This window comes from Plecotus auritus, assembly GCF_963455305.1.
Source record: "Plecotus auritus genome assembly, chromosome: 8".
In the NCBI taxonomy this organism is placed as follows: Eukaryota; Metazoa; Chordata; class Mammalia; order Chiroptera; family Vespertilionidae; genus Plecotus; species Plecotus auritus.
In genome coordinates, this window is record NC_137782.1 from 11,794,577 (window position 1) to 11,821,277 (window position 26,701).

The following is a 26,701-nucleotide window of genomic DNA, read 5'->3' on the forward strand; positions in this document are numbered from 1 at the left end:
TGACCTCCATCTGGAGAGAAGAGAGAGACTGGAGATTGAATTCACTCACCAATGGCCAATGATTTAATCACTCATGCCTATGTAATGAAGTCTCCATACAACCCAAAAGGATGGGGGTTCAGAGAGCTTCCAGTTGGTGAACACGTGAAGGTACGGGGTGAATGGCATGTCTGATGCCCTTCCCCACACTTTGCCCTATAAAGCTCTTCCGCCTGGCTGTTCCTGAGTTATATATTTTATAACAAACTAGTAATCTGGTAAGTAAAATGTTTCTGAGTCCTGGGAGCCATTCTAGCAAATTAATTGAACCTGAGGAAGGTGTCATTAGGCTCTCCAATCTATAGCCAGTTAGAAGCACAAGTGACCCCCCTGGACTTGCAAGTAGCACCTGAAGTGGGGATGGAAGAGGGCGTCTTGTAAGACTGTTAACCTGTGGGATCTGCTGCTATCTCCAGGTAGGTAGCATCAGAATGGAGTCAAATTGTAGGACACCCAGCTGATGTCAGAGAATTGCTTGGTTGTGGAAAACCAACACACACTGCATATTAAGGGCAGAATCGAAAGAAGCTAAGATATTGGGGGGGGGGGGAGGGGGGCGGGGAGGGACTAGAAAGAAAAAGCAGGTCTCAGGAGGATCTGAAGGTAGGGCCAATATTTTTACCATAAAATATTATTGTCTTGAATATCATATGAGCACATCCACGAACTTGTAACTGAAACCCAGAGTCCCAACTTAGATGTAACATGACAGTTGGGAGACGTCCTGATTTCAAATACTCAAACGCACATCCTAATCTGGGTTCAGAACAAACGGCCACCGTCGCTCACAATACGGAAGAGAAAATCTGGTTTAAAGTGCTGAGTTACAAGTAGTTGTCTCAACTTCAACACAACTCTTCTAGATTATCTGAATTTGAGTAGCAAAACTATCAGTTTACTAACTAGAGTGAGTTAGCTCTCTAATGCACCCTTTGGTTATTAACTTTAGACAAGAGTACTTATCACCGGTTGGAGAATGGATGTCAAATAGAACACTCTTTATTGTAGCACATTTGTTGCTAAGATGATCTTTCTCACAGATACATTGAAGTTTCTGGTTATGAAAATTCTGGATAACAGAAGTTAGTTTCAAAGTCTAAACTTGCTAAACAGGTGCTTTAGAAAAAAACAAAACTGGAGACTATGTAAAAGGAATCTTCGCTTTACAAAAATATTTACTAAAGCTGTCTTTAGGTAATGACCACCTTTTCTGAATTCCAATCCCAATCGTACGCATAAAAGTTTGATGTAAATGAATATTTAGGAACCTGCATTTGTTACATGAAAAGACGTAGCCTTGGGCTGAAACTGGACATGTATTATTCAAAACGTTCCCAGGACCAAGCTCAACATAAACTCAATCCAAATCTGCTTATGCTGCATTTCCCAAAATTCGGCACTTCGTTTGGTGTTGTCTGTCCAACCCGTGTATGTAATATTGTCCTTGACCTTGTATTGACTTTTTATTAAACTTACTTTCCTCTATGCAATAATGAAATAAGAGGTTTTTTTCTTTAATGCACATGTGCTTAGATACATAGCTTTAAATTTTTTATAAGTTCACAGACTTTCAACTGGAAGTCAGCATATACCCCATCAGTAGTATTGATGCCATACTCTAAGGCAGGGGTGGGGAACCTTTTCCTGCCAAGGGCCATTTGGATATTTACGCCAGCATTCGAGAGCCACAAACTTATCAACTTAAAAATTACCCTGCTCTATTGGGTCCAACATTTAATTAACTCACCCCTAATGCCTTGGCAGGGGCAGAACAAATGATTTTGCGGCCTTTAAGGCATAGCCGGGGGTGGGGAGTAATTGAATAGAGAACCTGCCTTTAATTTGTTTTCTCACTGGCAAATATGGTATGTGACCTTGGCCAAGTCACCTGCTTTTTCTTGCCTCAGTGTCCCCACTGGAAGCGTCACATTGACCCAGCCAGTTCTCCAGTCACCTCACAAGAACTGCAGGAGTAATAACCCCTGGTGTTGCTGACAAAAGCATGAAAGGAGACAACTGCCGGCCCACAGCGACCGGGGGTGCTCGGTGTCCACTCAGCCACGTGAGCTAAAGCATTCGGCTGGCCTCTTTGCTCCTGGCTCAGTGAACACTGAACCCAGGGAGCTTGGGATTCGAGCTATGGAGGTCATAAGCAGGCGGCTGGGGAACTAGGATCTCGGTATGCTAGTGCTTTTCTGGCTCTAAAATCTATTACAGACACATTAAGTAAACGCGGCCCTAATGAGGTAACTAAAGTCACTGCAGCCCTGTGGGGATACACCAGGAGCTAGCCTGCTGGAGTTTTAAAACCAGGTCCCCAAGAGTGTCCACAGGAGCCCAGGCAACCTCCTTCTTGTCTTCACTGCCCCGTGTTCAGTCTATGGACTGAACGTGCCACCCTATCCTTGCCCTCACCCTCACCCTCACCCGCCATCCACCTGGGTCTCAAGGGAAATGGAAACGAGATGGCTAAAGACACAGAGGTCTGCGGCTCACTCTGGGCTCCCAATGTTTGTTGCCCACGTAGCTGGTTTCTCTCTCACACGCATGAAGCTGCAGTCAACCACGTGTGTTTTATCCAGAGGAAGGAAACAAATTACGTCACTCACCAGCAACCCTTTCCCCACACCCTTCTGCGGACGTAACGGGAAGCCCACATCCTTGAGAGACCTGGAACACAGCCTGGCTCAGGGTGGGGATAATTTCTACCTTACTGACAAGGAATCAATTTTATCAGGAAGGAACAAACTGCCAAACCACAGGTTCAACTGGCCAAATCCGGGAGATCTAGAGCTGCTACATTAGATGCTGGCAGGTGCTGAAAATGACATCATAGGGGTTCTTCCTCGCTATGCCTCAGAGGCCTGGCACTGGGAACCTCAGGAAGAGGCGATCGGAGATCTCTGATATACACTCATCCAATCCATGAGGTCACAGAGGAGAAAACATGCAGGTGTGCAGTGATTAGCGGCAGACCTAAGACCAGTGACCTTTCCAGAACATCACAAAAAGACGTCAGCATAACTTGTCAGCCCTGGTGTGCGATAGTTAAGAGGCAAAACTAGAGCAAAATGGGCTAGGCCCATGGTCGGCAAACTGCGGCTCACGAGCCACATGTGGCTCTTTGGCCCCTTGAGTGTGGCTCGTCCACAAAATACCACGGCCTGGGCGAGTCTATTTTGAAGAAGTGGCATTAGAAGAAGTTTAAGTTTAAAAAATTTGGCTCTCAAAAGAAAGTTCAATCGTTGTACTGTTGATATTTGGCTCTGTTGACTAATGAGTTTGCCGACCACTGGGCTAGGTCACTTCTCAGCTGTGTGACCTCGGGGAAATTGCTTAACCTCTCTGTTTCCTCATTTTCTCATCTATAAAATAGGAGCTTGAAGGCTAATAAAGATAACACATGTAAAGTGCTCACTAAGCACTTTAATACTGTAATACTTAACAAATGTTAGGGTTTTAAAGTTATTCTTGGATTGCCCGGGGTTTCTGGAGAAATCCCACCTGTTCAATCCCTGAGTCGACCAACAGCTCCCCCAATGCCCAAACACAGCAGCTCACAGGGCAGAGTTCAGGATGTTAGAGTCACACAGGCCCGGATCCACAGCCTGGCCTAACAAAAGAGCACAGACTGGGCGGCCTCAGCAACAGAAATGTGCTGTCTCACAGTTCTGGAGGCTAGAAATCGCGATTAAGGTGTAGCAGGTTGGTTCCTTCTACGGCCCCTCTCCTTGGCTTTTAGATGGCTGCCTTCTCACTGTGTCCTCCCTCACATGCTTGTCCCTCGGGCTGTGTCTACTCGTGTCACAACCTCCTCTTAAGGACAGCAGTCATATTGGATTGGGGCCCACCCACAGGATCTCATCTTCAAATACAGTCACATTCTGAGGTCCTGGGGGGGTTAGAACTTCAATATAGCTTGGGGGGGGGTAATAAAATTCAACTCGTAATAGCATGATAGGTTACCTTTCTCTAGGAAAGAAATACAGGGTGGGGCAAAAGTAGGTTTACAGTTGTTTGTATGGAAATGAATGCAATCTACACTAATAAAAGAGAAAGATGCAAATTGACCGTACCTCCGCGACACCCACCAGCCAATCAGGAGGGGATATGCAAATTAGAAGGACAAAGATGGCGGCCACCCAGCCACTCCAGGCACGGAGCAGCTGGGCAGGGCAGGATGCCTGCTATGAGAGGGAGGGCGGGGGGTGAAGGTATCTACAGGAGTGGAACTCCGGCCACAGTGATGATGAAGATGGCAGACTCTGGCTTGAGTCTGTAGCGAAGACAAAGACGGCAGACTCCAGCTGCAGTCTGCAGCAAAGGCGGGAGACTCTGGCTGGAGCGAAGGCAGAAGGCGTTGGCCAGAGCAAAGGCCTGGGTCTTGGGTGCTGGAGGAAAACCGGTGCCAGTAGCCAGGGGAAGGAAGGCCTATTGCATGAATCTTCGTGCAACAGGCCTCTAGTCCTATATAATATGAGAGAAATATGCTAATTATCTGTTATGCCCTGTGGGGCAGCGGGATTGGCTGAGATCTACAGGAGGGGGCAGGGCAGCAAGCTATGAAGGGGGAAGGGAGGCAGGGGGAGCTACAGGGAGGCAGGGCAGTGGGTGGAGAGCTATAGGAGGGCAGCAGCAACCTACTGGCGCACAGATTCGTGCGCAGGGCTACTAGTAATTAATAAATGATAATACAAGAATTGCCCTAGTTAGTTTGGCTTAGTGGATAGAGTGTCAGCCTGTGGACTGAAGGGTCCCAGGTTCAAATCTGGTCAGGGGGACATGCCCGGATTACAGGCTAGATCCCCAGTAGGTGGTGTGCAGGAGGCAGCCAATCAATGATTCTCTCTCGTCACTAATGTTTCTCTCTCTCTCTCCCTCTCCCTTCCTCTCTGAAATCAATAAAAATATATTTTAAAAAAATGATAATGCAAGAATAAACTCTGTGTTTTGCATACTTACAACTATAAACCTACTTTTGCCCCACCCTGTATGTGGAAATCCATGAATCTTTATCCAGGGCACTGTGCTGGGCCACACTGAACTGGTTCTGAATCTGGAGAGATGTCCAAAATAAGGAAGTGCCCTTCCTCATTCTATAAATATGCATTTTGCTTTAAAAAATTTTGTTTCATGAGCATGGATCCTCTGGCCATCACTGCCCTCGCCCTATGGGAAATCCACAGAGGGCTCAGATGAGGACAGTATCTTCAAGGTGCTTATGATCTCAGAGAACAGACCAAGCAAGGATCCAAGGACTGATGGTTGTAGGGAGCAGCTATAGGACTAAGCCTCGGACTGATCTGTTGGCAAAGCCACAAACAAGTCCCAGCTTAGGGGGCACAGCCCTCTTAGCATAACTAAGCTTGACCTTATGACACTCCCTAGATCCTTCCTGGGTAGCTAATGGGCTATGGGAGGTGCAGCAAGTGCTGCCAAAACAAGTGAAACTCACAAGAACATTGCAACTATGTTGACCACTACACCTTGTTTACCTCTGACTATAAAATAAAGCATCAGCTTGCCGTCTGGATCTTTTCTCTGTGGCCTCAGCCAGGCACAGGAAGATCCACCGAGACCCAGCTTATTCTCTTTGTCTGTCTTTTCTACATCCTTTGCCGCCCTCCCTTTGTCTGTCTTTTCTACATCCTTTGCCGCCCTCCCTCAGGCTTGCCGAACCCTTGGGAGAGATGGAAAGTGCTAAGTGCTCTAAAGATTTATAGACCAAATGCTGGAGTGGAGAGGAAGATAAAAATGACCATATGAGAAGAGTGTAGAAGAGCCCAGAGGGGAAGGTTTGGCCCCAGGGCTTGTTGGGTGGTCGCCAGTGGCCTGGGCTATGTGCATGAATGAAGGGAAGGGTGGTTGGGGGAGGGGAAGGTGGTGACCACCACCACCTTCCCATGGCCTGCATTTCCTAGGGCCGGAGTTCCCAATCAGCATGGGCAAGAGACCTAACTCTGCTAGATACAAGGTGTCCAAACCACTCTGAGAAGCAATTTCCTCTTTGAATCCTCATGGTCACCTGCAAAGGTGACCACTGTCTGCCACTGACCGGCCAGAGCCTCAGCCCCTCAGGCATCTCCAGTCCTGCTGTCCAGGCCACCAGCCACATATGCTCCCTCCCTCTGGACAATTCTGCCTGTAGGTTCTCTACCTGGCACCCATGGCAGGAAAATTGGAGGGGCTCCTCGGGGAGGGAACATAGAACCCACTTACTGAGACCACATAAGAGGCCTTCATTGAACACATGAGGTCCCACGCCCCAATATTTCCTGTGGGTTAAGAAATAATAATAACTAGAAAAGGCAAAACTATAGTGAGAGAAAGCAGATCAGTGTTTGCCAGAGCCAGAGAGTAGGTTTTTTTTAAAACCTCAAATATGTTGAGGTATAAAAAATTTCATCTATGGCCCGGCCAGCATGGCTCAGGGGTTGAGCGTCGACCTATGAACCAGGAAGTCACGGTTCGATTCCTGGTTGGGGCACATACCTGGGTTGTGGGCTCGATCCCCAGTGTGGGGCATGTAGGAGGCAGCCGATCAATGATTCTCTCTCATTATTGATGTTTCTATCTCTCTCTCCCTCTACCTTCCTCTCTGAAATCAATAAAACTATATTTTAAAAAATTAAAAAAATTCATCTCAATAAATGTGACAGTTCCACAAATAAATAAATAAAGGCATATTAAAATTTGGTGAGGCAAACGTTAATTGTTGTTTCCCCAACCATCATTCCCCTTCCCACTTCCCTATAAGCAGAGCTCACCTCTACAGATGAGGCAGAAAGCTTGCTATTTCAACCCTACTAGATATTAAACTGATAAGAACAGATACTGCACTCGATCTTAGCCAAAAGGCCGAGAAGAGATCTCAACCTCTACTTGAGCTTAGGCATGGGTATGGACCCATTTCTCTTCAACGGACTTGATGAAAATTTTAGGGGGAGGATTCTGGAAAATTTCCCCCTCCCTGATAAACCAAGACACAAGGAGAAACTAGAAATTCACCTTCCTGACTACCTGCAGATGCAGTTATGAGAATGTGACGTCTAGAGTAGTGGTAGCCATGCTGTGACCATGGGGGGACAGCGCACCTGAGGATAAAGGCCAACATGCTGAAATGGTGGCCTAGAAGGTTAGAATGAGGCCTTGAAATCACTACTGAGCCACTGAATGAACCAACCCTAGAACCCCTATCTTCAGACCTCTGGCTATGTGAGTCTACAAACACCTTGTTTTCCAAGCCACTGTTAGTCCTGTGTGCTTTTGCCAATAGCCGGCAGCCTACAAGCCAGGTGTTTTTATCTCTCCCAACGTCCATCTCCAATCCTAAAAGTGAGGTCATGGAGAGGTCTAAGATAGGACCTGGTGGCTGGAAACTGAGCCCCATCAGAAAGCTGAGTCCACGGTCCTCACAGATAATACTTTCCTCTCTAGTTCCGAAACAAAATGAGGAAACAGATGCTGGTTTCTCCTGGGCGCGCCACTACCTCCATCACCGCATGTGCATCCTGCGGTGTAAATGATAACAGTGTCAGGTGTGACCCACAAGCAAATACCCTCTCTGGTGGCCATAAGGACAATCCCAGTTTACATCTGTGTCCCGGCACGATTGTTAACAGCACCCCCTTTCACTCTCAAAAGTGTGTCCTTTTCCACAAAAAAATTAGAGTCACCTCTGGCTGCCTCAGCACACTTTTCTTTCTCCTTATCCAGTACTTCCCATAAGGCCATTCTGTCTTCCCCACCGAGATGCAGATGGGAGGGGCGGCCCTGCCAGTTTCACCAGAATTCATCTCACCTCATTCAGAGCCTGGTGCCCAGCAGACGTCTGACCATGTCCTGCTAAACTGAACCAAATGTAACGGGTAAGAGCCTGGCGCTAAAGGATCGAGGCAAACCAGTACAATGTGAGCATGAGGAGCCATTTTTTGGAGGGAGAAGAGGAAAAACTGGGTGCTTTCCCAGAATCCCTGGCCCTCCGCACCAAGTGCTGTTAGCACAGGGTCCCGTGTGAAACTGGCAGCGCACATCCGGGCGTCCAGCTGACGGATGCAACCTTGATGCAAAGGCAGCCGTGCTCCTGGTAACCTGTCGTGGCAGCTAGTGAACGCTGACCATCCTGCAGATGCAAAGGGACAGAAAGCCTCTGCTCCCTGAGAAAGCCCAGGGACTGGAGACTGACCCTGAGAGACAGACACACAGCATGCTCTCAAAAACACTTTGCTTGTGAGCACCATCCTATTTGGTGACACACCAAGATGTAGATTCTCCAGGAGGCCACTTTCTTGATCTCGGGGCTTAAAATCGTAAGTATCTCAGCAAATGTCCCACAAAAATGATAAAGACCTGTGGTGAGACCAGGACATTGCTACCCCAGGGAGTAGGCCCTACAAGGGAACAGCAAAGGGAGGGTCAGCTCCACCCAGCCGGGATGGAACCACACACATTCTTTCTGAATAACTTCAGGCTCAACTGTCACAGCTACAGCTAGGCATTTCCATGTCTCTGCCTCTCCGTCTCTCTCCCTCATGGAAGTTGCTTGGATGCAGCGAGACAAACAGGGAATGCTTAGCACTGTTCCTGGCACATAACAGACACGCAATGAACACCGATTCCTGAGTCACTTACTTGAGCCAAAATGATTTCTGCGTGTTGGAGGAAAGAACTTGCAGTGTGTGCTGTTGCTTCTCTCATGGTAATCTGGAAAGCATTGAGCCAGAGCTTCTCTAACTTCTGCTTACATCACAGACTGCATCTATGCAGCCGGCTCAGCTAAACTTACATCTGATCTGCAAAAGCGCCTTCTGTGCAAAGTTAGGCTAGAAGTTGGCTGGACTGTCACAGAATCTTAGCTTGACAAATTAAAGCCATCAGAAGCAAGCCGGATGGTGAAAGGCCTGGAAGACATCTCTCCGGACAGCCACGGGGCGAGGGGTGGAAAGGGCTGGGCAGTGGCTGAGGCTCACAGAACACCTTCGCAGCTGCAACAGCCTCTGGTAAGGGAAGGCGCTGCCGCACAGGCAGTACGCTCCCGGCGTGTACTTGCTCGGACGTGGGAAGCATCTGAGCAAGTGCTGAAGTAGTCAGGACTGCCAACACAGCGGGGATGGGTGAGGTGACCTCCAAGATGTCTCCCCAGTTTGAAATTCTAGGAACTCAAGACTCTGGGCTTGGGGGAGCCAGTGTGACGCACAATCTGGGGCATGAGTAGCAACTGGAATCTGCATAGGGCACCTTTAGGGGGAACCTGGACAGAGCCTCATCTGTAAGTTCCTGGCCCGAGTGAACAACAGGGGAGAACATTCTGGCCTTCCTGGATGACTGGTCTGCAGGCTTCTGCTAAGAGGTGAAGCCCGGGGCAGGAACAGCCCCTCACGCAGCCCTGCACATGCCTCCACCAGGGTGCAGCTGTCCTGAGGCCCTTTTCAAAGGTTTCAAGCCCTGGTCGGTATTGGTCAGTGGATGAGTGTTGACCCATGCACCAGTTCGATTCCCGGTCCAGCACAGGCCTGGGGATGAGGGAGGCAGCCAATCAACGTTTCTCTGTCTCTCTCCCTTCTCCCTCTCCCTTCCCCTCTCTCTAAAAACCAACAAAAACCTTTTTAAAAAGTTTCGAACTAGGCCTCTCTCTCCTCCTCACTCACTCACTCTCTCCGGCCACCCAGGTCCTGCAGCATCTCTCCAAGGTTGAGACCCAAGTCGGCGAAGGGTGACGAGCCCCAGGACCTTCCTGGTGTCCCCAAGGGCCTAGACCACAGGCTGGAGGACCCTGCTCCCCAGGGCTTTATAAGCTAATTCCTCCGCTCAGGACCTCCAGGCCACATCCAAAAGCAGAGTTTCCAGGGAAGATTTTTCCCCACCCCAGATCCAGGCCAAGACTGGCAAGCTCCCCCCACCCCCTCAACCCCCCACCCCCACCCCTGGTCCTTTCTCCAAGCACGCAAACCTTAACAGGGGCTCCTTTCAGGCAGGGCTCTCTCTGCTCCAACTCCCAGTCTCACCCCTGGCCTGGCCCTGGAGATGTTATCAGGACTCAACCCCCTTTGGTTCTGAGACCAGTAACCACCCCTCAACACCCCCCCCCCGCCCCCAGCCGTCACCCCCACTCCGCAGGACTGGCCTAGCATATGCACAAGCTTCCTGTCCACACTCACTTTTGAGTCCTCTGTTTTTTCTTTACATCTTATGAGCTCAGCTCTTTGAAAGGATGCTAGTTTATACAGCATTTCTAGGTACTTGGTAGTTGGAAGGTTTTCAAGATTTTTTACTCCACTGTGGTACTAAAAATATTCTAAATTGGTGTTGGAATACCCTCTTTGGTCTTGTTCATGGAAACTTTCCTTGGCTGACCTCCCACCCCAAACAACTGACTGGCCACATCCCTGCAGATCCACAGACATAGGCTGAGCACCTACTATGCGCCAGGCACTATCTTAGGCCCCAAGGATTAAAAACGGAAAAGGTTGGAGCTCTGTCTAAAATGCACAGCTCCAGGATGGCAGGAAGAGAAGTAGCCACGCTTCTATTCGATTTGCACTCTACTCTTTGCCCAGGTTGTTACAGCTTTTACGTGGCCTCTTAAGTCCACATCCCGCCTCCCAACTGGACTGCCTGCTCCACATCTTCCCTGCCCTTTACTCATGGCCCCAGGGCCTGGGACAGCACCTGCTCACCATGGATGTTAAAAACGCACACGCCAGTCCCCTAACTCCCTCCAGTGCTTCCAGCTGAAGCTCATTCTTGGCTGTCGCTGGATTCTGCCAGCTGGGCCTCCAGCATGACACAGCATCCCCGCCTGGCTTCCCTGACTACAGCGGCAAGCGGCATGACAAAGGATCCTCTGACAATGGGAGGAAGAGGTCTCCTTATTGTCTACAGCAGCCCCACCTCACTCCACTCGGCAGCAGACCCTTCCCCACTCCTGGGTCTGTGGCCCCTGCCCACACTGCTTCCTCAGGCTTCCACCCTGCACACTGTGCTGTCTGTAAGACAGTGCTACTGGATTACCCTATCAGTGGTCGGCAAACTGCGGCTCACGAGCCACAGTTGACTGAGTTTGCCGACCACTGACCTAGACTCTCGATTCCAATAATTACATCCTGTTGCTGTTCCTTGTAAGCCCCTATCCCAGTGGTCGGCAAACTCATTAGTCAACAGAGCTGCAAACCGCGGCTCGAGAGCCGCAGTTTGCAGACCACTGCCCTATCTGCAATTCAAATTCAACCCGTTTAACAATGAACTCCCACAATCCTCCCCCTACCCCAACCCTAGCTGACCTGCTCCAGCAACCAGGTCACACCTGGGTAAAGGCTGCCACCCACCAAGTCAGTGAGGCCAGGAACCTGGGAAGCACTGGGCTCTTTCCTTATCCCCCAAAGCGAAGCAATCACTAAAGACTTTATCCCCTAAATATTTTTATATATATATATATAGCCTTCCTCCATCTCCATACGCATGACCCTGGTTCCAGGCCTCATCCCCTGTGACCTGGACCGAATGGAGCCTGTCATTCCCCCATCCGCTCTGCAGCTGCCCAGCTCCCAGCCACTCTCCCTTCTGTTCCATGGTGGCACACCTCGACTCTGCTTAATGCCCCGTCCTCCAGGCTCTACCTGCGGACTAACAGCCAAGGTCCCAGCCAGGCTCACAAAGATCCTCACTCCTGAGCCTTGTCTGCCCTTCTGCCCTTGTACTCCGACCTCACAGCTTCCCTCCCTCCCTGTACCCAGACAGCCTCAGGCCTCTACACCTTTGCACATACTGTTTCTACCTCTGAATGCCCTTCTCCCATCTCCTCTCCTAGTTAATTCTCTTTCAGCTGTAGCACCTATGTTATCTCCCTCAGGAAGCACTCCCTGATCTTGAGGCAAGAGCAGGGGCCCCTTGTCCGTGCTACTGTAAGGCCCTTGGGACTTTCTCTACCCCTGCATTTACTGCACCATGCAGAATTTAACTGCACTCCCCGCATCACACTGAAGTTACTGTTTAAGTGTCTCTTGGGCAAGAGAGTGGGCCTCTTGCAGGAAGTGGGGGCTGTGCCCACTCACTGTTGTAGCCCCAGGTTCTGGCACAGAGCAGGGCATAGAAACAGAGCCTTCTGACTTCAGGATGACCACCGAACCTTCTTAGTCGGCTCCACTCCCCGTCCCAATACCCACAATTCCCCCTTCAGCACTTTTGTGCCATTGCCCCAGCCGAAAACCTCCTCTAGGTCCTCCACTACCCCAGATCTATTCCCAAATTCACCTCTTCAGTGAAATCACCCCAATCTAGCCCCAGACCACTGCTATAATCACTGCCTCCCATCCTTTATCCAACCCACCCCCTGGGTAAATTAGCATTTGGGTCTGGTTCCGTGGCTGGATGTGAGCCAACAGTGGACATAAAAAAGTTCCGAAAAGTTCAAGGCCCTCTACTCACAAAACTGCAATGGGAGGTGACACGGTGGGCCACCTCAGCCCCAGGCAGTGGATCTGAAGTCTGAGGACCAGGGTTCAGATCCCCGATCTACTATAGTGGCTCAGTTTCCTCATCTGCCAAATGGGAATAATGAGAACAGTCTCCCAGGACTACTATAAAAAGCAGATGAGATCAGTTGTGTGAAATGCTTTGCAAAGTGTAAAGCCAAATCAAGTGTCGGGTATTATAATAGTCTCCAGTGCCAACCAATCCCCTCCCTAACTCCATGACCTTCCCACTGGTAGTTTTTCCCCTCACTTGAGTCAGGTGAGAATCAAATGAAATCTGTGGGTCCTCTTCACTTTCAGGAGGTTCCTGAAGACCTTGCCAAGGGAAGGGACCTTGCCATGGGTCCAGGTCACGGGGGATGGAAGCAAAAGGCCAAACTTAAGAGTGCTGGAAGGCCCCAAGGCCTATCACCTCTCCCAGATTCCTGCATGCCCAAGATGAGAGAGAGGGCAGGGAAAGCCAGGCCAGTCTGGAAGGAAAGCAATCTCAAGACTATAAGATGAATTCCAGAGCCTTTCCTGGAACCAGAGGAGAGGTGAGAAGATGTAGAATTCTCTCTCTTTGGGGAGTAAGAACCTCACTATTCCCCCCAGAAAACGTCATAGTATAAAGAAAGAAGATTGGATGAGGCATCAAAATCCAGGATTTCGTGTCCCACTCTCCAGGGCTCCCAGCCACTTTGTACAAGCCATTTCATCCCTCTGGGCCTCGGGTCCTCACATGCAGATCAGCTCATCACCAAGGCCTTCCCAGCTCTGGGTGCCTAGGATCTGAGGATGGGTCTGTTCTCACCCTGTTCTGAAGCACAGCTCTGGCCTGGGTGTAATTCAGAAATAAGATGCAGATGTCGATAGGTCATCATGGTGACAACTCAGGAAGGCCACCATCGCAGCATTGTTCTAAATAACAGTGTGTGCAAGGTGAGGCAGGAGGACAGAAAAGCAAAGCCTGAATGTGAACAGCTGAGCTCAGGTGACCAGTGAGTCACTCCCCCCCCCCCCCCCACCACCAAAGAACATCAAAAGAGGCTGCCACATTATTGGGTAAGCCATGCAGAACTACCATCCTCTTTGGAGAATTCCCCAAAACTGTAATTTGCCTGTCTGTTTGTGCCTCCTGTTCTCTATGTGGGCTCAGGATTCTTTCTCCATCCTAACCACAACTGCCTGCTTCCTCCTTCATGATCTGAACTGTAAGCAACAGAACCTTAAAAACAAGGGCAGTGGACTCTACAACTGAGAGGAAACTGGAGGACAGTGTCGGGGACCCCAGAAGTGAGTTTGGGAATGAACAGATACAAAGCAGACCCATATTAAAACATCTACACAGACCTGTAAGACAGACTCTAAACTCGGGTTCTGAGTGAGACCTCGACCAAAGCCTGAGCCTATCGCAGAAGACAGCAGCCTATCGCTGCCCATCGCTGCCCAGCAGAGCAGGGGCAGGACCATGGAGAACAACTTGTGAGCTCCTCATCGCTCAGGCCAGTGAGCTGTTGGCTGGCTTCAGGGTTATTTCCCACTAGCTGCTTAACTTCCACAGGACACACAGTACTTCTGGACCCACCTGGGAGGTTCCAAACAGTCTGAAGTCCAAAATAACAGGGGCCATTCGGCTCTTCTTCCTGTTACTTCTTCTGTATCTGCTCTAGGATAGGAACTAGCATTTTGAATCCCTGGCAACCAACATATGTGAAACTGATGAAGTCCCAGGGTGCTTGCTCTAAAATATTTATGAATTATTCCCTCCTACAGTGCCTGAATCATCCGTGCTATTGCATTGTAACAACATAGCTGTTTCTGCTATCTTATCTTTGTGTGCCCCAATCACAGTAGCATATCTAGCTTAAGGTAGGTGTTCAATAAACATCTGTTGGACTTAAAAATCTTACATTCATCTCGTTAGAATCGGTTTTTGGCAAGCAGGGGCCATATGTTACATTTTCTTTGTATACACGTTAAGCTCTACAAACAGGTAGGTACTCAATACATATTTGGGAATAAATGGTTGATTAGTTGGCTAAACCTAATTACCCTTCTTTAGGCTGTGTCTGAGAACCCTCGTGTCCATGACTTTGAGAAATACATATATACATGTTGGAGTTCTTTGCTTTTTTTTGGGGGGGAAGGGGGAGGTTTCCCCATCCCTGGAGATGGAGGGGACAGGGAGTATAACCTGAGATGGTTTCTCAGAGTCTACACTCTAAATTTGATGGTTTTGAAATCAGTAACTAAAGAATAAACCTTGGATCCAATAACAACTCCATGAACACACCCATGTGAACACAGGCATGTGTCACAGAAATGTGTACCACATGCATTTATTACATGCAGGTATGATTCTGGAATATATTAGAGGTATAAAAACTGATAACCATTCACTGACAGGAAGTTTTCATATGCGTGATAATAACAGCAATGCAGACTTCTATTTTTTAGTGGCTACTGTCATTAGGACTGGTAGCAAATCACAAGTGTTTTGACAAGAGTAATTACCAGCATTAATTTACCCCCTTTCTCAGATTCAGTACTTCCTGGGGAGGTAAGACCTACGGGGGGCGGGAGGGGGGGAGAGGGAGAGTGGCCACTATTTCAACTAAAAGCCACAGGCTGAGAAGAGAAATCACAAACAGGGGAAAGTAGCCCTTCTCCCACTGAGAGTCATAGTATTTTTTGAGCCTCAGTGTGCTCATCTGTAAAACAGGATTAATAACCCCTGCCTCACAGGACCATCTTAATAAATGCAATGTACACAAGGCAGGGTCGCCCTGAAAAGTCAAAGATATTATTCCAGCAATCTGTTAACCACTGATGACACTGTCCCTCAGACTGCGGTACACAATTCCAGGCATACACAATCCAGGACAGACACTTGACACAGCAGATGAATAAACCTAGTCCAGTTCCAAACACTCAAAGGGAGTTTCCTCCAGCAACCTGAGTGCATCCTGTGAGGGGCTTTTGTTGGGTGCGTTCTGTTTTCATGTAATTGGGTTTTCTTGAAAGCCAGGCAATTTTCTCCTGAGGTCCGAGCATGCTTGCAACCGGGATTCCTGAGGTTCTGGGCACAGACCCAGCGCTAGGCCAGAGGGTCTGCTGGACAGCCTGCAGCCCCTCTCCGCCCTCTGGGCGGCACCTTCTCTCTCCTCTAGCTCTCGTGCTGTGTCACTTTCGCCGGCCGGAACCTCCAGCCGCGTAGAAGCCGGCAGCTCCAGCGGCTTCCTTCCTTAGCATGGGGCCTCCAGCCTGGGAGATAATCCCCCCGGGCCACGGAGCCTGAGCCTGGTGGGCGGAGCCGACAAAGGCTCGGTCTGGGCATCCAGCAGCAGCGAGGGCGGCAGCGCCGGGCTGGGGCTGGGCCTGGGCCGGGACCGCTGGCCAGCCTTTGGCCCACACGCCCTGCCTCTAGGACGAAGAATTGGGAGAGGGACGCAGAGCGCACCGACTCCTTCCAGGGTCTGCTCCGGCATGCATATCCACAGAGCTCCTCGGTACAAGGGTCAACCCAAGCGTGGGGGCGACGAAGGAGGCGGGGAGAGAACACTGGAGCCCCCCTAGGCTTCTCCCGGTTCAGCCAGACCACCCCTCCCCAGCGCCGCCGAGTAGCCAGCCAGTCTGTCGGGTCTAGGGGCGTGAGATGCGGAGATAGGAACTGCGGTTCTCCCACCGCCCTCGGGCCTGGGACTCCCTTGTGAGCCCGGCACACACGCAAGCACGATCCCCTCTCTAAGTAACACGGGCGCGCACGCACGCGCGCGGACACACAAGACTACGAACCCAACTGGGACCACCAGGGGGCTGACAGGACCCATCTCCACAGAGATCAAGACCCGGGCGCGTCCCCACTCTGCAGCGTTCTTCGGTCCCCCCCCCACCCCGACCCCCACGCTGGACCGATGTGTACTCACAAACAGCTGGGCGGGGGAGGCGACGCTTCACTCCCGGGTGTGCGACCCACCCCGTGCCGCCAGCCATCCCTCCCTCCCCTTTACACGCCGCACCCCCTTCCAGCTCACGGCTGCCCCCCAATCCCAACCCTGCAAACTCCACGAAACCAAACAGCCAACGCCGCCCAAAGGAGGGGCTCAGACCCTCGCTCCTCTTTTAAGGCCAAAGGAGAGACTTACTAAAACCTGCGACGCGCGGTCCCTGGGACACTCCCTCCAGACGCACCAGGCTCCCCCACGCAGCGCTCGGGAGCCCAGACCTCCACCGCGCACCGAGCCACCGCCCCCTGCCCACCCTCCCCCAAGACCGGCGTCCCGGACAAGTCACCTGCTCTACGTCCTGAAAAAGCCGAGCCTGAGCCCACCCCGCGGCCGCTCGAGTCACTCGCCAGCGCGAGCCTTGTTTGTCAGAGCCTGTCAACTTAACCCCCGCTCCGCCGGCGGAACGATTCCCCAGGCCCAATGACACCGCGGCGACAGTATAATAATTTAAAAAGCCAACAGAATCACCGCCGTAGGGAGTGTCCAAGTCTGCAACCGCAATGGATTTCCTCCTCTGCTCCCACCCCCTGTGCCCCCCGGGGCCCGCGGGCTCCCCGGGGACAGAGGGAGGGTGCAGACTGTCTAGACGACAGCCATCCCCGAGCCCGCGGGGACGGGCGCGCACACACACGGCCGCTGCCACAGACACAATCACTCACCAGCGGAGGGAGGGGCGGCGTGGAGACTCTCTCCGGGTCCCCCTGCAGCCGCGAGGGCAGCAGCCTCCGGCGGGAGCGGCTGTGGGAGCCGCGCTCCTACCTCGGCGGAGCACGGTCAGAACAGCTGCAAGTTCGGCCGCTACTAAACCAACTGCTGGCTGCAGCAAATGCGGGCTTCAAAACAAAAGGGAGAGGAATCACGCTCGCTCTCTTCCTCCCCCCGGTCGGAAGCCGGCACATGACAGCGGCTACACTGCGCGGGTCCAACGCCAGTCGGGCTCCAGCCGCGCGCCCCTCCGTACCCCTCCCCACCGGCGCTCCAGGGCCAGGGCTCCCGGCGGGGCGGGGCACCTGGAGGGAAGGGGCAAACCTCGGGAGTGGCGAGCCCGTGGAGTGCGATCCTCGACAGAGAGAAGGACCACGGCTGAGCGCGGACACCCGGCTGCCCCGGGCGCACGGAGGGGGAAGGGGCTAATTGTTTCGGGCGGTTTTCCCGGATTTACCTATAAGCACGCGCACGTCACGCAGCCCTCCTCCCAGGTCCCCGAATCCGTCGGCAAGCAGAGGTGACTAAAAGAGGGGGGCTGACGGGGGGATGCTCACCTCGGGGTTCCTCTGGCCGCCGCTCCGAGCCGGATCGGGGGTGGGGGAAGGGGGCAGGGAAGGGGAAGGGAGGGAGGAGGCTCCCGCGAGCCGACTCCAGCCGCGAGTTCCGCGCGTCCGGGCAGCGGAGGGATTTGGGCTCCCGGGCGCGGACACCCAGCCAAGAAGGGAGGGAGGGAGGGAAGGGAACGAGGGAGGGAGGGGCAGGTGGGGGGGGAGGGAGTAGAGGAAGGAAAAAAAATATATCCCTGCTCTGACACAAGGAAAGAGAATGCTGGAGAGTGACGTCCAGGCCCCGCCCTCCCCTCCGGCCACGTGCAAAGACTTGAAAGGAAAGAGGGCGGCGCGAGGCCTGCTGGGTAATGTAGTTCGCCTTTCTTTCCCGGGATGGCGGGCACTGGAGAACCCGGCCCCGTGAGGCCGCCGGGATGCGCGTGAGCATCCGAGGCATCCCAGTACAGCGACGCCGAAACCTGCGCCCCACGCCCCTGGGTGCGGACCTCTGCGTAGGGAAAACTGAGGGCTTAAGCGCGTTCCAGGCTTTTGGGGAAAGGTTTGGTTTTTGGGACAGGAATGCTTTATGGATGAGGACTTAGGCGCTTCAAGTGCAAAGTCTGTTCTAATGGCAGATAAAAGGGAGCTTGGTGTATGTATTGGCCGGCCCAAGTGGCGTTATTAATGCTGCATTAAATGCTGCTGTCTGTTATTGAGATGCATGTTATAATTAACATTTGAACATCTCGGTGGCAGGGGCAGGATGTTGTAATTAGATATGCACTTTACAACCAATTAATTTTCCATTGGCCATGCTGTGGGCTGGGACAGGGGACGTGGTGGCTGGGAGAATTCAATACAATGGAAAATTCGGTAATCGCTTAACCAAATCACCAATGTTTTCTGAGTACCTACTAGATGCCTGGCATTGAGCTTGGCACAGAGAGGCCTTCAGGAGAAGGATGCTTTACACCCCTCCAAAGCAAGGGATTATCAACTCTTTGGAGGAATAGTGTGACACAGTGTAATTGGCATAGAAATCCATTTATTAATTCAGAGAACATTTGGTGAGCACTCCTACAGACAGGACATGTCTGGAAATGCCAAGACAAGTAAGACCCTCAGTCCTTGCCCTCAAGCTCAAAGTCTAGTGTAAGGATTATAGTCAATGCAAGTACAGGAGATAAGTCAACACTTAACACAGGCATAAGCACAAAGTGCTAGGAAACTCTCAGGTGAAGCAGCCAACCAGGATGGAAGGTGGATGGAGGTGGGAGAGGAGAAGATCAGGGAAGGCTTCCTGGAGGAGGTTTTTAAACAAAGGCAAAGGAATTGCTAGGCATCTGACAAAGGCTACAGAGTACAAATGCCCCAGATGAGAGAGAAGACAGTAAATTCTGAAAGCCCCAGCAATTTGGCAGGGCAGAAGGAGTGGGTGTGGAGGATGAGCTTAGAGAGCAGAAGGAGACTGGGACAGCGTCTTACTGGAGGTGGGCCTTGAAGTAGGCTTGAAGGATGAGTGAGATTTCTTTTTGTGTGGAGAGCTTGTGTTCCAGTCTTGAGGCTCAGCATGAGCCAAACCGTGGAGAGAAAGCAAAGCAGAATCCAGCATGGTGTGGTGTACTTTGTAGTTAGAGAGTACTTTATAGTTAGATAGAACTCTGCGTTAGCCCACTTTTGTCACTTTAAAGCCGGGTGAATTTAGGAGTATTACATGACTCGTCTGTGCCTGTGTTCTCCTCAAATGGGGACAGAAATAACTGTATCATAAAGTTGTTAAGAGAATTAGTGAAACATGGACTAGCCTGGCTGTTAGTAAATAATAATTAAAAAAATAAAAAAAAAGAAAGAAACCAGTCCCATCCTATAGAGTAGCTCATTTAATTCTTGTACCAAAGGGCACACAGGTGTGTCCTCCCCTCCCTTTTAGAGGGAGACAGCAGGCCCACAGTCATGCATTCCTAAGAGGCAGAGTGGGTACCAGGAGCCAGTTGTCTGGGTGTCAGGCCCGGTTTTCAACCGTCCCCACTCCCATTAAAGGACCTCGCATTTAAGCACACCTGACTCTTACCCCAGGTTTGCCTCTTTTAGAATCTGTGCCTCATTGGCTCAGCGGTGTGCTATTTTTATGCTTTAACATCTGGAGCACTTCCTGAGTTTGCAAAATATGAAATAATGGTACCAGAGTCTATCCACCCAGCTGATTGCCAGGTACCTGATTTTAGTTGTCAATGCTGTTTGCACATTTGTGTGAGAGGCACGCCACTTGCAGGGAGAGAAGAACGGAACTGTCTGGGTCTTAGTTTTGCTTTTGCTTTAAATCACACACCCAGAGGTGAGAACAGGATCCATCCCAGAGGTGATGAGAGGCTGAGCTGCTTGCAAAACAATTGTGAGGACACACCTCTGTTTGGGGTGTGCCTGGAGTGAGAGGGCCAGTGGGCACAGCAAAGCCTGGGAGTTAGCATCCTGGGTTTGCATCCCAGGAATGACATTCCTGGATCTGTGACCTTGGGCAGCTTACCTACCCTCCACAAAGGTGACCTTGGGCAGCTTAGTCCACAACCTTCCTTGGCTTTGTGAGAACCAACGGCGATAACCTATTTAAATGGGATCTCTCTCAGCACATCCTCAGTGATGGTTGTCTCCTTTTCTTTGATGCAGGGTCTTCCTAGCCCAGAAGAATGATCCCTGAATTTTCCTTCTACAGTCAGGCCAGCAGAGACCGTGCTGCAGGGAGGATTCTGGGGGTGACTCATCTCCATGCGCGATGTAGGTTTGTTTCAAGGAGGCTCAGTTCAGTTCTAGTTCTCAACTCCTGCTGGCCCAGCTCTGAACCCTCACCAGTCCACAGTAGTTATGCGTTTCCTCTCCCCACCCTGATGCCCAAGGCTCTTCAAATGATGTCCCCACTCCAGGCATGTCCTGGGCTCCCACATGGCTTCTCCCTGCCTGTTAAAACTTATCTCCTGCTCTCCAGATCCTCAGCACCTGGCCCTCTGCTTTTCCTCCAGCCGAATACTGTCACTATATGATGAGATAGTCTTTTCACTCTCTCCTGCAACTCCTACCTATTGGTATTCTTATCAAGAGCTCTCTGAAATGGCCTTTCGTGACGCGGATTCCCAGCTGGAATGGGGGTCTTTGAGAGGAAGGCTCTGCAGGTCCCTCAGACCCAAGTTCCCCAGTGTGGGAGGCCTGGTGCTTCCTAGTCCCTCATGCAATGTCCTTCCTCCTCTGCTCTGTGGTTGATCTGATGCCCCACCTGCAGGCTGGGGTCAGAGTTGCTGCTGGGTGCAGAGTTAACGAACTGATACTGGACTTGGTTTAATTGCGGCAGATCTGAGTTGCCAAGAGTTGCTTTGTCTGATTTGTCACCACATAGCCCAGAAATAAAAAGCCAGAATGTTTCTCCCTGTTTTAAGCAGTTGCTTTTCTTAATCCATGCTTCCCTAAGATATTAACAAAAAGAAATATTTCTCCTTTTTTCCCATTTCTCCTTCCTTCTACCAGTCTTTCCTCCATTAGTCAACACAATTATTGCAGGGCTGGTGGGAGTCCACCCCAGTGCAGGGGGAGAAGTTACCTGCCTTCAGGAGCTGAATAGACCGGTCTGGTACCTGTGAGATAATAGGAAAACTGATGAAGTGCTACACTGTGTAAGGGTGATTTTAAATGAACAAGGGGTTTCTGGAACCCTTTGGTCAGAGAAGGCTTCTGGGAAGAAAGTAGAACTAGATCCATTTATGACTTCCCACAGTGAAGAGGTCAACAGTGGCCCAGCATTGGCCTGGGAAGCATTGCAGAAGTTGTGGACACTACAGAGTGGGCTCATCAGGTATCATTTTGGTAGCCAGTGACCCCACAGAAGGAAGGAAGTTACCGGTCTAGTGTCTACGCTCTGTTACTGGGGTGTTGGCTGGAGAGATAATGGCTTGATAGAACCAGGTTCAGTTTCACCCAGGCCTCATCTCAGCTTCCACTACACAGCTCCAAAGACCAACGCCTGAAAGGCAGATGGAAAGTGATCCTCTAGGGTTGAAGTTGGTGATGGAGGAAGGGACATCCATAGAGAACAATGAGCTTGAGAAAAGCAAAAGCTAAGTAAGAATAAACCAAGACATATTTTATGGAGCACATGCTATGCATAAGGGCATTGCAATGCACCATGGGGAACTAAGTGTGTGAAACTGGTTTCCAGGTCCCACCTGACCCTATCCTGCTCTGTGACATTTCCTTTCTTTGGGCCTCAGTGTTCTCACCTGTAAAATGGGAGGGTTAGACTCTATAATCTCTAAAATTATTTCCCAACCTGAAGTTCTCCTTTCAAGAAGTTTACAATCTAGCTGGCAAAAGAAGCTCTAAAGTTAATAGCCAGAAGTATGCCTTTAAAGCTTTTTAATTCCAGCAGAACAGGAAGGGTTTGTAATATTCATTAAACAATGCCTTGAAGTCCATAAAGGAATAGAAGAAGATAAACAGATCTTGTCTTGCAAGATTCAAGGACAGTACGTGAAACCCATGAGTAGTTAGGCATTCTTTAAGTCCCTGAGAGTTCAAGGTCAGACTTCACCATTCAGTGGTATGAGCATCTCATTCACAGATGGTCTTGTTCATGATGAGGACCTGGGCAAAGATACACCCCCACATCTCTGCAAGAGACACGTTTCATTGCTGCACGCTAGGAAAACCTCACCCTGGAAGGGGTAGCCAGGCTTTTTGGACCAGGGGTAGACATCTGATCCAGGGACACCAGGCCATCGGCTAGGCTTGGACTTAAGTGGCCCTGGTTTCAGCAGATAAACTGAGCCAATCAGAGTTAAATGAGACCATGTGTGTGGTGCCCTTAGCACACTGTAAGGACTTAGTGAAGCTTAGCTTTTATTGTTGGTTATTATTGTTGCTATTTTGGTTGTTACACTGGGCATAGGCTATGTGGGACCCCAGATGGAAATCTGACCAGTTTATACTTTGTGGCTCAAAGGGGTACATTTAGATTTTATTTATTTATTTTCAAATTATTGGTTGATTGATTTGAGGGAGGAGAGAGATCAACTTGTTGTTCCTCTAATTTACGCATTCATTGGTTGATTCTAGTATGTGCCCTGATCAGAGGCCGAACCTGCAACCTTGGCATATCAGGATGATGCTCTAACCCAGTGGTCGGCAAACTCATTAGTCAACAGAGCCAAATACCAGCAGTACAACGATTGAAATTTCTTTTGAGAGCCAACTTTTTTAAACTTAAACTTCTTCTAACGCCACTTCTTCAAAATAGACTTGCTCAGGCCGTGGTATTTTGTGGAAGAGCCACACTCAAGGGGCCAAAGAGCCGCATGTGGCTCGTGAGCCGCAGTTTGCCGACCACGGCTCTAACCAACTGAGCTACCTGGCTAGGGCTAGATTTTATTTCTGAGTGGTAATTCAGACACTGGAGTGTGGCTCCACTCCGGCCTGAGCCACGATCCTGGTAATCATCGTGGGCACCTTCAGCATGACCTCTGGGGGGTCAGCAGAACCTGGGGAATAAGGAGCAGTCAGGCGTCCAGCGCCCTAGGGCTGACCTCTGTCCCTCTCTCACCCACGTTCAGACACAGATCCACTCACTCCACCTCTGTGTCTGTTTTGACGATATTGATAGCAGATTTGTTTATACTCTACTCTTCCCAGAAAGAATTTGAGACAGCTTTTAAATTCTAAAATATACTTAGTATCTGAAAATAGAAGTTTACACAAAAGACATTTTAGGAGATGAGCATCTCTTTACAAAAGGAGTAAGCATGGTTTCTTTAAATAGCAGCTCCTCTGGTGCATTCAACATCAGGTCTGACAGAATCTTGCATCGCTAGCAGCTTTTCTGGAATGCGTCAGTGGTATTAGTATGTTCACAGCACTGACTTACTTTGATCAAGTTTGGTACTTTGATCAAAATTGGTACTTGAATAAAGTATATAAGAAGCTTTTGAATTCATTTTGTGCTGTCTTAAACCAAAATAGGGGCTCTGCTGTATTTTTTTGGTGAATTTCTGTAAATTCTGTACTGTACAGCGTTAAGTGATTAAATTGACTCTGGCCCTGACCAGTTTGGCTCAGTGGATAGAGCGTCGGCCTGCGGACTGAAAGGTCCCAGGTTCGATTCCAGTCAAGGGCATGTACCTTGGTTGCGGGCACATCCCCAGTGGGAGGTGTGCGGAGGGCAGCTGATTGGTGTTTCTCTCTCATCGATGTTTCTAACTCTCTATTCTTCTCTGTAAAAAATCAATAAAATATATTAAAAAAATAAATTGACTCTGGTTTGGAGACCATTTAGCTGCCAGTTAGTCAGGGAAGCCTGCTTGGAGGAGGTGGCAGAGGCGTTTTGTGGTTTTCTTTTTAGAAAATAAGGTAAGATACGATGTGGCTGGAGTTGAATGGGAGACCATCCCAGGGGAAAGTAGCAGTGTGGAGAGATGTGGGGGCTGCTGTTCTCCATACAGGGCAGCAGCAGGGGTGGCTGGCTAACCTAGAACCTCAGAAGGGCCACAGAAGAGACTGAAGCAGGCCCGTGACAGTTCACCTGTCCCCCACCTTGGAAAACAAATTTGGCCCGGCTGGAGTGGCTGTTAGTCTGCACAGAAAGATTGCCGGCTTGATTCCTGGTCAAGGCACAAGCCTGGGTTTCAGGTTTGATGCCGGGTCAGGGAGTGTATGGAGGGCAGCCGTTCGATGTTTCTCTCTCTAAGCATATCCTTGGGTGAGGATTAAAAACAAACAGATTTGGTCTGCTACAGAGATAAGATGTACAATACTCTCTGCTATACATACTTTATTTCAGGCCTTATCAAATGTGCTTTCAGAGGGCATGTTGCCATGACAACCTTATGGTCACTGGAGGGCATCTGTAAAAAATGGCATTAATTTAGTTACAGGTGTGGTTTCTGTCCCCCCCGCCCCCCCCGCCAGAGGAGTTTTAGTCCTAGACTACTTAAAGTACTCAGATGTAATCTTTTTGCCTGAGCAGACTAATAATCACCTTGTAATTTAATTACTAAGCCAACACCAGTGAACTCCTCTTCTCTCAATTGAGTTGTAATTTTTGAATGCCAGCTTCTTGGGCAGGGCCTAGCTCTGGAAGCGGTAGTTATCTAGGTCTCAACCTATGCTGTGCTCCGTGGAGCCACTGGGCCTCGGGGTTAGCTCCCGGGTTACCGTGAAATGCGAGCACACTCTGAGTGGCCCACCTGTGAGCTCTGGCAGACACTCATTTCCACCAAAGCACATCCTAGGTCAGTGGTCGGCAAACTGCAGCTCGCGAGCCACATGCAGCTCGCAAGCCGCGGTTTGCCGTTCTGTTGACTAATGAGTTTGCCGACCACTGTCCTAGGTTGTCACTCCTCTGTTCCCTACGATCTCCTTCCACCTGATATGTTCCCATTTCCTAGGTATAGAAAACCTCCAGGCATAGAATAGTAATAAGCAGTTAGACAGACATGAGCAAGCAAGGCTGATGTGCCAGGTACAGGTCACCAGGGCGGAAAGCAAGGGGCAAAACTGGGAAAACAGGGACCTTGCTCCCAGGGTAACCTTTCCTCCCCTAGCATACGGCTGGTCCTGTGGTTTGGACCCCCTGACTTCTCCTCCCTAAAGATAACATCTAGGCCTCAGTTGTATTTCAGCTCCAGGCCCGGAAAAGCAGCACAACCAGACACCATGGCTGCCCCAGGACCAGCTGCAATGACTAATGACCCGCTGCCTTGGATCAGAACCATCAGCCAAGACCACCATCCTGAAAGAGCACACCTGGAAAGCTGATACATAGTCTATTGAGACCCTCCCCTGAGAACTCCTTTAAGATTCCCTTCCTGCAAGAGACAGATAAAAACCTTCTGGCCCAGCGGTGTGGCTCAATGGTTGAGCGTCGACCTATGAACTAGGACAGTGGTCGGCAAACCGCGGCTCTCGAGCCACGTGCGGCTTGCCAGCTGCGGTTTGCCACTCTGTTGACTAATGAGTTTGCCGACCACTGAACTAGGAGGTCATGGTTTGATTCCCGTTCAGCACAGGCCTGGGTTGCAGGCTTAATCCCCAATAGGGGGTGTGCAGGAGGCAGCCAAGCGATATTGATGTTTCTCTCTCATAGATGTTTCTCTCTCTTTCTCCCTCTTCCTTCCTCTCTCTCTAGAAAAATATCAATAAAAACATATTAAAAAAACCAAAAACCCTTCCGGGTGAAGGACCCAGCGTAAGCTCTGGGGAGCACGCCCATGCCATTCCCTCCCCCTGTTCTTCCTCCACAGGCATGCATCTCCCAACCCCAAGGGACCCCATGAGACTTGTAACCAGGGGAGCAATGGGCAGCAGCAGCAGCTCGTTCCCAGCTAACCCCCCGAGCCTCCACAAATCCCCCTTTTCTCTGACTTCCCAGTGAGCAAAAGCAGCCCAGCGCAGGCTCTGCTGCGGCTGCTTCTAGGCCCTTCCTGGTTTCACGTCCTGAGTGTGCTTGGATGCGGCCAATAAATTCTTGCTTGCTTTGCTGCATTTTGTCTCTTGACTGAAATCTTTCCTTCAAGAAGAACCGAGGTCTCGTCCTCTTGCAGATAACAGAATTATAGGTTGTTTTTTCCCCAAATTTTTAATAAAATTGTGGTAAAATACATATAACATAAGTTGTACCATCTTTACTATGTTTAAGTATACAATTCAGCAGCACAGAATTCATTCACATGTTGTGCTACCATCACCACCATCCACTCACAGAACTCTTCATTCTGCAAAACTGAAATTATATCCGTTAAACAACAACTCGCTGTTCCCTTCTCCCCGCAGCCCTTGGCAATCACCATTCTATTTTTTTTTTTTGTCTTATGAATTTAACTACTCTAGGGGCCTCATGTAAGTGGGACGATACAGTATTTGTCCTGAATGTGACTTGCTTATTTCACCTAGCATAGTGTCCTCAGGGGTCACT

At 50.2% G+C, this 26,701-nt stretch overlaps 1 protein-coding gene across 8 annotated transcripts in view; it reads right to left on the reverse strand.

Annotated features, from left to right (window-relative positions):
• CTIF (cap binding complex dependent translation initiation factor) overlaps positions 1-18,020 on the reverse strand; it is a 236,832-nt gene extending 218,812 nt beyond the window's left edge. The window contains exons 1-2 of one of the 8 annotated variants that reach the window (XM_080684486.1): positions 17,761-18,020; positions 17,158-17,331 (exon numbers count right to left, since the gene is read on the reverse strand). The gene's annotated coding sequence lies outside the window, so the exon portion shown is untranslated. Of the gene's footprint in view, positions 1-16,636; positions 16,657-16,784; positions 16,878-16,966; positions 16,987-17,157; positions 17,440-17,660; positions 17,718-17,760 lie in introns of those variants that run through there. The other 7 variants (XM_080684492.1, XM_080684493.1, XM_080684488.1 and 4 more) reach the window with 7 other exon arrangements.
• Between the last annotated feature and the right edge of the window lie 8,681 nt (positions 18,021-26,701).